General features: G+C 31.8%; 1 long non-coding RNA gene across 1 annotated transcript; it reads right to left on the minus strand.

The window, feature by feature from the left end:
- Positions 1-577: 577 nt before the first annotated feature.
- Positions 578-1,427, minus strand: LOC108473230 (uncharacterized). Its single transcript, XR_001869695.2, has 2 exons — positions 1,149-1,427; positions 578-853 (listed from the first exon to the last, which is right to left on the minus strand). It is a non-coding gene; the product is annotated as an uncharacterized LOC108473230 (long non-coding RNA).
- Positions 1,428-10,822: the final 9,395 nt, after the last annotated feature.

Here is a 10,822-nt window from a genome sequence, read left to right on the forward strand (position 1 = left end):
TTGAATTTCTCTCTAAACCTCCAAAATTACAACTTTTATTCTCAATTTTGGTCAACCACCATAATTGTTGCTATCCTCCACCGTCCATCATCAATCATACTCCTCTTTCAATTTTTTTGATTAGCTTGTCCTAAAAGCCCACCAAAACCCATAGATTCATACATACAAATCTTTCATATGTTAATCTCTCACCGTCCGTCATAGTTTTTTTTTTAATTTGGGTTGTTTTGTTGTCTAAATTTTATTACTGAGTTTTAAGTTTAATTTTGCACTTTCTAGTGCAAAACTGATATTTTGAGTTTTGGAAAGTATTTTTGGTAATTCAAATACCAAAATTGAAGTGAATATATAGCTGAAAAGCTTGCCCTTTTTTCTTGTTTGGTGGGTGAGAAAAGGAAAGGAAAATCTGAGATACAAGGGAATTTCTATGTATTGAATACTGGATCTAAAATCTCCTGCTATTGGGCTTGGAACATGGCATGGCAAAGTGGAGGAGACCTTGTGTTGATATTGTTAAAATAGTATTGTCGGATGAAATTGAAGTAGGAAAGCATTTAATGGAAGTTTGGTTTAATGATTGGGTTTAAAATTCTATTTCTTCTTGATTTTTCTTCCATGGCTATAATCCATTTGTACAGCCCAATTTTGGCCGGGGCCTAAACAAACCTTAACCCACCTAACCACTAAACCAAACCCATCAGACCCAATTACAAAAGCCCAAAACCAACTAACCCTAGCCCATTAGCTATAAAAAATTTTCAGCAAGCAAACAAACCCTAGTCCCCTTCTTCAGCCGCCGCTCTTCACCAGCAAGGCCACCACGCGCGCCTCTTCATCAGTCTCTGACAACCACCTGCAACACGCAAGCAAAAGATGATAAATAGAAGAAACAAATAACAAAGAGACAAAAAAATAGAAATAAGAAGATGGTAGTTTCGGTTATAAGAGCCATGACATTTCAATGTATTTTTTCTTCTTCTTTTTTTGGATACAAAATCAATAAAAAAAACTAGAAAAGTTTAAAAGGTGATATTCGTTCGATTTTCTGTTGATTTTCTTTTTACTCTCAAGTTTTATTTTGTTATTTTATTTTTTCTTTTATTTTTACTTTCGAAAATAAAAAAGAAAAAAGAGAAAGATAACCTCACCTTGATCTTCCCACGGACTCATCGCCGGAGATCTCTTCTCCAATCGCCGAAGTCGAGCCAAAAGGGGAGGGAGGACCTTTGTTTCAGTTTCTTTGGGGCTGAGAAGGCATGGCCTTCGAGTGTGCCTCAAAACGAGGCTAAAAAGCCCATCTCTGCGCTTGGCGGCCACCGGGTACGGTGGTGGTACGACGGGCAGTTAGAGAGCCCGATCGGCTGGAGCAAAAAGGGTGAAGTGAGGGCTTGTGAGGGTTTTGAAAATTAAAAGAAAAGAGGAACCAGCAGAATGAAAAAGAAGGAATTTTTTTTTTGTCTTTAAATCATTTGAAACGGTGCCGTTTGTTGGAGTGGGGGTTTGTGCATTCTCCCTAAAGGGGGAGATTTGAGCGATTAGTCCTTCTCCTTTACAACTCCATTCGATCAGACCCCATTTTCTGTTTTCTTTTATTTTTTAATTTAGCTCTTAGATTTCGTTTGAGTTACATTCGGGTCCTTTGAAACACTGCTCATAGAGGGCTAGGAACATTTTCCCAATCAGTCCCTCGTTCTTTATGCGCGTTTCACTTCGATCCTTAGTGGCCTATTTTTTTATTTATAGTTTGCATCTTAAATTTTAATTAAATTTCAGCTTAGTCCTAGTCTATTTAATTTGTTCATTTATTTATTATTTCAACTTTTTAGGAGCTGTTTTATTGTTAGTTATTTTAAGTTTGTTTATCTTACATTATTTATGTTAGACCATTTTATTATTAGTTATTGTAATCCTTTTTACGCCTTATGTATTGTAAATTGTTATAGATTTTAAGTATTTTTACATATGTTATTTGTTTTAACTCCTATACATATTACTTATTTTGAAATATTTTTACACGTTATATGTTTTAAACTATTATATATGTATTTTCCATTTTAAGTTTCTTTTCATACTTTATTTGGTTACACTATTCTAATCATTTAAATTTATTTTTTAATTTCCCATATATTATTTATTTTAATATATTCTTTACTTTAGATTATTTTATATATGTTCTATTCTAAATTTTCATGTATAATATTTAATTTAAACTGATTTATATATTATGCTTATTTATTATTTATATATATATATATATTTTATTTTAAACAATTTCATATATATTATTTATTTTAGGTTTTTTTTACAGATTAGTTCTTTTAAACTATTTTATGCATTATTTATTTTAAAATCGTTTTGTAATATTCATTTCAAATTGTTTCATTATACATTGTTTTAAGTTATTTTTTACTTTTATTTTAAGTTTTTCACCTCAGTTATTTTAAACTCCTTTACATATTATTTATTTTAAATATTTTTATATTTTATTTACTTTAAACTATTTTTTTATATGTGATCTATTTTTTATGTATGTCGTTTAGTTATACCATGTTATATGTAAACTACTTTCAAATACTTTTTATTATTCATTATAAACCTTTTAGTATTATGTATTTTAAGATTTCATGTATTATTTATATTAAATTATTTTATGCACTTTTTCATATACTTGTTTGTTGTAAATTTATCTTATTTTAAAGTCTTTTATATGTTAGTTTGATTTGTTTTATTTTAAGTTGCTCTAGATATTATTTTATTGTTTTGAATATTAATGATTTTTAAATTGTTTTATATTATTTATTTTAAATTGCTTTTATAGTATCTATTCTAAACCTTTAAATATACATATATATATATATATATATATATATATATACATATTATGTATTTAAAATATTCTTATTATTTGTTTTAAGTTGTTTTATATTATGATTTCATTTCTATGTTTATTAATGTTGATCTTAAAAACAATGTACGTCATGTGAATATTGCCATTACATATTATTGAAATTATTTATTTAGTATCCTCATATTGTTGACATTCATTAACTTTGCATTTGATTCGCGTTTTATTATTCCATGCTCTATGTTATATTTTTGTTTTATTTCATTTAAATCGCATCGTGTATGAAGTTCGAACGTATTCATCCAATATAGATCGTTTCATTTTTAGTTCAAACAAAATAATGCACATTGTTAAATGCCATGCTCGTTATTATTCAAACGAAAAATCTTCAAAATAAGGAAATATTTTGCATTTTGGGAATTCGAGAAATCATACCCTAACTTACGGGGTTTCGATTTTCTCGTTAAACCTAAATGGCCAAATATCCTTTTAAATTCCAAAACACATGAAATTTCAATTAAAATTAAAGACAAACTTGCGCTCGGGAGTTCAAAGTATCACGTCCTAACTTACGGGTACTCCGATATCTCGAGATGAGGAAATCTTTAGCAATCATTTTGATCTAATTCAGGTTTTTTTAAAATCGGCGTTAATAAAAAAGGGGATCGTATTTTAAATCCGTGCTCGATTTTTCAACTTTCGACATTAAGACACTAACTAATCAATTCGGTACCAATTTTGGGCGTGACGAGAGTGCTAATCCCTCCTTGCACGTAACCGACTCTCGAACCCGTTCTCTCAAGTTTCGTAGACCAAACAACACCGTTTTAGTAAACCAAAATATTTTATTAAAACAAAGGTGATCCGATCACACCCAATAAAGATCGGTGGCGACTCCCGTTTTAATTTTCAATTTCAAACAAAGTCAATTTCCGTTTTCAAAAAATTGGTTTCGACACCATCGATTGAAATTGTGGTTAATATGATGTATTTGGTTTGAGATATTTTTAAAAAAAAGTTTGGTGGCTATTCCATGAGAGGTTGGAATGGCTATTCTTTGATGATAGCCTTGAATGACTATTTTGTGAGAGGCCAAAATGAGTACCAAATACTACTCCGCCGTTTCACTCATTCAATCAAAACAAAAAATGGAATAGAGTTGTTGCTGCCATTCATGCCAATCAAAAGTGCCATTAATATAATTGTTAACTCTTGTTAACATCACATATTAATAGAGTTAACGATTGGACCAAGATTTGCAAAACTAGTTAAATTCAGAATTAAATTTACTAAAATTACAGGGATTAATTCCATAAGTTGAGCAAAGTAGAGTGACTAACGATAGAATTTGACCATTTATGATCAAGACAAGGCGGTGCAAGGTTCAGTTCGACTGTTTAATTACGAAACATGGTCAATGATGATGGCTCCAGTTTTTTGAATAAATTTGGTTTTCTTTTGGGGAACTTCCAGGCTTGAACTTGCTTGACCAGCTTCAATAAAAACTGCTATATCTTCAACTTCAAATTGAACCATTAATATTATCAGTAAAATTTTAGAAACGTAATGTTGATGACCCTAATACCATGGGCTAAAAGTAATATATAAAAGAAAAACCAGGGGCAACCCTGGTGCTGGGAAAATAGGAATTTGCATATTTATATAATAACACCATATTTCTTAAATATAATTCCATTTTATTTGCATATTTCACTCTCGTTTGCTCGAAAAAAAAAAAGAAAACATTAAACCCCTCCGAAATAAATTCTGAAAGAAGAAAGAGTGCACCACCCTTCACTTTTGGCTACTATTGCCACTTTTTAATGTAATTTGCCTCCCCATGAATTTGTTTTTTTTTTTTTCCATATTCAGCAATGCATGCATGATTCTTCTTCTTCTTCTCTTCTTCTTCCTTTTGGTTTTGATTTTTCTGTTGTAGAATTGAATTATAATTTCTTTTAGAAAGGATAAACTGCAATTTTACTATTGTATTAATTTGTAAGTTTATAATTTTAAAAGGCCTAAACCTAGAGTTTTACCCTTTTAGGGTGCTGGTTGTTTATGCGAGAAAAGATCTTCGAAGGACTAAGCCTAGAATTTTACCATTTTGGGATGTTTGATTTTAATTACTATTTGTTTAATAGTTGGGAATTATTACGTGCCTTGTGTGTTTCTTATTTATTTAGCTCCACACGGCATACAAAAGATAGTCATTTGGGAGCAACATACTCGTGTTAAAATATATTATAAATCTATGTAATTCTTATAAATTTTAAATTTAGTTACTTACTTTTATTTTATGAATTTAGTTCTTTTATTTTTAAGTCTTAAAAGTTTATCTAATTATTAATTTTATTAAAATTATTTTGTTAAACTTAAATTCATTACAATATTATTTTTAATTACATTTTATCAAGTGAAATATTTTTTTTCACTTTAAAATATCATATTAATAAATTAAAATTTTTTTAACAATGTTAATAGTTAATTTTAAATTTTAAAATTAAAAATTAAAAAAGTCTTCAAAATAAAAATATAATAATTAAATTTTAAATTTGTAAAGAATATAACCCACCTATTGTATCCTATTTCTTATTATTATATTTCCTCGAAATGAAACCCTTGTGCTTTTTGACTCTACACGTAATAGACAGTGGAGCTCACAATCATCCTTTTGTAACTTCTTAGATATAAGTTTTAAGTCTCAGTTTAGTTTTCAGTTTAGTACTTATTTTTTTTTCGATATTTAAAATTTATTATTTTATTATATTTTACCTAAATTCGTGTTTAATGAGAATCTGTCATATATTACGGCTTCATCAGCAACTTTTTTAGTCAACTGACATGAAAATAATAATTCAAGATAAAAAAATTAAATTCCAAGATGGGAAAACAAATATAATATATGAACTACGTCATGATATAAGGTTTTTTTTAGATGACAGTGTAAAGTGATTACATCAAACTCACAAATTAAATCTATATGAAAGTGTAGCAATCAGCCAACCACAAATTAACCACAAAGGATGATGGTTCCTCAAACCATTGTAGAAGTAGAAGCCCACTTACAATACTTTTTGTTATATGAGCATTCATTTCATTCAGAGATCTCGAAATATGACGAATCCGTATTTTTCAAATCTTGCTTAGAAGTTGATGTACTAACCGTAACTTCATTGATCTACTATTGGCATGCCATCAAGTTAAAAGAAACTTGACCAAAAGTGCATTATCACATTCCAATTCAATCTGTCTGAAACCCTTGTCCTACGCAATGTACAGACCTTCCAACATTGCCCGAGCTTCAATTCTAAAAATAGATTCTTTGCCAATCCTCATTGAATAGCCATCCAACCAATTTACATTAGAGTCCCTAAACACACCTCCAATAGAAGCAGTACTGTCACCTGCAGCCAAAGCTTCATTAGTATTAAGTTTAATCCAACCATTCTCCGAAAGAGCTCAATTCCCAAATGAGACCATAGGACGAGGTTGTAGGATCTTTGAGAGTGACGTTGCAAAACTCATTTCCCAAGTAAAACCTGTATTCAGAATATCAATTACACAATTATGGCCATTAGAAAAACAAAGAGATTGCAGTTCTTCCAAAGCAACCAATATAGTATAGAAAACAAAGTTTTTCAATCCACCTTTGTACTACCACAACTCCTTGTACCGTGCAAATGTTGTAATAACCATTTGAGCATGAATCGGCACCACTGCAAACCACACTGATCTCGAGAAAGGGCACTCTCGAATCACATGGAGACCAGTTTCCAACATACTACCACATCTAGGGCAGTGATCATCACTAGACATGTGCCTCCTCACTCGCTCCCTATTCGTCAACAACTTATTCTGCCACAACAACTAGATGAAAACCCAAACTCTTAGAGGTGTTTTCGCCTTCCAAATCAGCCTCTAAATATTAGCATGCTCAATTCCCCCTGATACATATTTCTAAACCTTTTCACTGTGGAGAAATCGTCTTTCTTCATCCATTTTCAAGCTAACCAATCCCGATCTACATCACTGGAATGGGGCACAATAGATGCTATTTGTGTAACAATATTAACATATAATAGCGAGAATAGACGAAACTAGTCCTAACAACCATTTCCGCCTACCAAATCACATGCTCTTAAAGCATCATCCAGCTGATCGTGACCTGCATAAAACCCTCGAAGAGGACCAATCTACCAAACCCAAACGTCATTCCAAAAGTTTACAAGTCAACTGTCCCCAATAGACTAATATACATTAGTGATGACATCAGACCAAACCCTCATCAAAGATCTCCAAATAAACGAACAGTTACTCCTACCAATAGCGACCAACAACACCTCATGTATATTATACTTATTCCTCAAAACCTACACCCACAAGGCCTCCATATTGGTAAGCAGCTGGAAACCTAGCTTCAATAGAAAAACTCGATTCTGATTAGCAAGGCTTCACAACCCTAGACCTCTATTATCTATTGGAAGACAACAAGCCCCCCAAGACAAAAGAGATGACTTCTTGGATTCAATGCAAGTACCCCAAATAAAATTACAGGCAATCCTTTCAATCTCATTACACACCGAGACCAGCATGCAAATCGTACTCATAAAATAATTTGGTATAGTTAAAACCATCGACTTGGCCAACGTTATTCTACCTAGTAAAAGTATCTTCCTTACATCCCAACCAGATAGATTCTTACGGACCTTATCAACCACAAATTAAAAAGTACTCGACGTAAAATTGTTATGCATCAATGGTAACCCTAGATAAACATCGAGATCAGTCACACAAACAAACCTCACAATATTACAAATAACACCAGCTAACTCGTATAGTATATTAGAAGGAAAAAAATCTAAGACTTGCATCTATTAACCTTTTGACCCAAAAAGTGACAAAACTTATTAAGCATATCATTAAGAAGCACCGCTTAACCCATATCAGCCTTGCAGAAAAAGCATAAGATCGTTGAAAAAAATAAATGGGATAAGTCGACCATTTCCTAGACAGAAATAACAACTTTCAATTCCCATGATCAACTGCATCGCTGATTAGGTTCCTTAATGATAGGCTGCACGCCTGTGCATTAAAACACTGAAGTTATGAAAATATTTTTAAACTCTAGTTTTGTTGAAAGCATACAGTGTCAGCTGCAATATTTATAGTGTTATAATGAAATATCGAAGTATTTTAAGGATCGAACCCAAAGGAAGATGCGATTGAACAATGATTAGCTTACACAATAGAGTCTAAGTGGCTACTAATACAATTTTATAGTACAACAATTCATAAAAGAAGATTTTACAAGAAAATTAAATATTTTACTCTAAGGACTAAATTGCAAGAAATGTAAACTAATGACACTATCTAATAAATCACTAATGAGGGTTGGTTGACTTCGATGTGGTTCACCAAATCTCGGGCTAGAGACATAATAGCTTAAATTACTAAGTGATTCCATTTTTATCTATCAATCTCAACTTCACCGACTTAGACGAATTAGTCTAGTTTATCTCTCAATCTCGCCGGTTAATCCGGGATTGATGAATGGGTGTGCGACAAGATTACCTTTCGGTCTCACTTTATCTTGATATTCCCTTAAGGGCGTCACTACCTAAGTTATTAGTTCTATTCAAATTAATCTAATTTGTTATGATTTAGTCCTTTGTTCAAAGATTTTAATTGATCCACATCTCCATCAACCAACCTCTTTAAAGGTTTAGTTAGTCATGCTTAAAGTGAAGAAAATAAACATAACAATGGAAAACAAGGCAGCCATGAAAGTAAAGTCTAAGAAAAATATGAAAGTTGATAATTTTATGCAAGAAAACTTAAATAGCATGAAACCAAAAGCATTTAACAAGAAAATCTAAAGTAATAAACATAAAAGGAACAAGCTTTAGCATATTTAAAGTAAAATAAGCTTAAATACATTAAGCTAAAGCTTAAAAAGTCTTGAAAGTAAAGTACATGGACTAAAATGCAAATAAACCTTAACTACAGTGTTAACTAATTTAACTAACATCAAGAATAAGAAGTAAATATAGAAAATAAAGTCTAATCTAAGGTAGAAGAAAAGAAAAACTAAAAACCCTAGAAATGTGCAGAAAAAACTAAAGAAAACCTAGAGAAAACTAAACCTAAAAATAAGCTAGAATGTGTCTCTCTCCTCCTCAGAAACTTTTGGTTGTTTTGAAGGGTATCCAATGACTTTTCAATGCTAAAGTTGCCCCTACATGGGTCTTGTGTGATTGGTTAGCCGTGTAGACAAAGGATGCCCTTTTTGTCCAAGTTTGTCCTATTGATGATGGTGATATCGCGATATCTCAGGCAGTATTGAACTTGGGGTCTTCCTTGAGTGGTGGATTTTGCAATACCCAAAGAGGATATCGTGATACCATTGAGGGCTATTAGTCTTTTACACTGTCGGAGGTATCGCGATTCCAGGGGTTGGATATCGCGATACCATTGCCCTAGATGTCGTTCTTGCTTATTTTTTACCTCCAACACGTCTCTATAGTACTCAAACACACGTTAGGCCTCCAAATGACACTATCGACCAATTTGGATAAAATGAGATAAAAAAGGAGGTATTTTCACTTATTACCCGAAAATATTAAAATAATGAAAATAACAAATACTAAGCTAAAAACTCTATTTTTCTTGAGAAAAAGCTCATTAAGTGTATTAAAAAAGCCTAATTTGCCACGTCGATTTGTGGCAGATCAAGTCCCTTGCACTCAAAACTTTGCTTGTCCTCAAACAAACATACAAAATGTAACACCCCTTACCCGTATCCAAAGCCGGAACAGGGTATGAGGCATTACCAGACTTAACCATACACATAGACGAAAACCGGGCCATAAAATTTCATTTAATTCAAAACTTTTCGAACACATGCATAGACTCATATTTAAAGATATATAACGTGGCATAAATGAGGACTTACACATCCATAATCATGCAATAACATGTCATTCACTTTAAACATATTTGCTTACCATCCTGTATATAATATACATTCTTACATTAACTAGAACTAGACATGCTAAATCTTATTCTCATTTTATACCATCATAATATAGTTACCAATTTGTCCATTAAACATCCATATTCAAGGCAACATTACTCATTTCCATTTAATTCATGATCCACTGGCCTGCATTTAACTTACTTGATGTATTACCAATCATGCATAACAAACAAAGCTAACTATATCATCATATCAAAACATAGGACATGGCATGATTAATTAAACTTACAAACCATAATGGATAAGGACCACATCTCATGATCATATACGATGACTCAATGCAGACCGATACGTATGGTCAAAGTCATAATAATAATACATATCACAAACCAACTTCTTATATATGCCACTCACTTGATATTTCTAATATTTGAATTAATTCTCCCAAAAATAATAGCTTAATAGTTTGATTTTGCCTCCGACGGTCTCCAACCCCGAGCCGACCTGCCAAAACTAAAGAAATAGAGAGGAGGGGTAAGCTTTACGCTTAGTAAGTCCATATGAAGTTAATAAGCAATTACCCACATGTTTTTTTTAAGGTAAAACATCATAATTGTACAATTTACTCCTGTTCAGGTTAAGCTGTTAATCTCAGAAGAAACAGTTAAATCTATTCAGCCGTAACTGTCACACTCAGATATTACACATTTCAAATACCATTTCCCACAACTAGTTCTGCCATAAAAAATTTCATGTTAGACCTTTTACTAAAGAAGACCAGTTCTGAATAAATTTTGATTTACACTTTTCTCAACCTTGTACCTGAGTAATTCAATTTACCAAAGTAAATTCATTCTCTAACTGGGACAGTGCATAGCTCCCATAATCTTTATGTCAACCTGATACTTTTCTAGCTCTGACTTTACTTATCAACTCATTCTCAATCTCTAATCATACTTATAATTATTCTATTATTGAACTCTTTGGTTTTTCAACTG

This window comes from Gossypium arboreum, chromosome 9 (genome assembly GCF_025698485.1).
Source record: "Gossypium arboreum isolate Shixiya-1 chromosome 9, ASM2569848v2, whole genome shotgun sequence".
NCBI classification, from domain to species: domain Eukaryota; kingdom Viridiplantae; phylum Streptophyta; class Magnoliopsida; order Malvales; family Malvaceae; genus Gossypium; species Gossypium arboreum.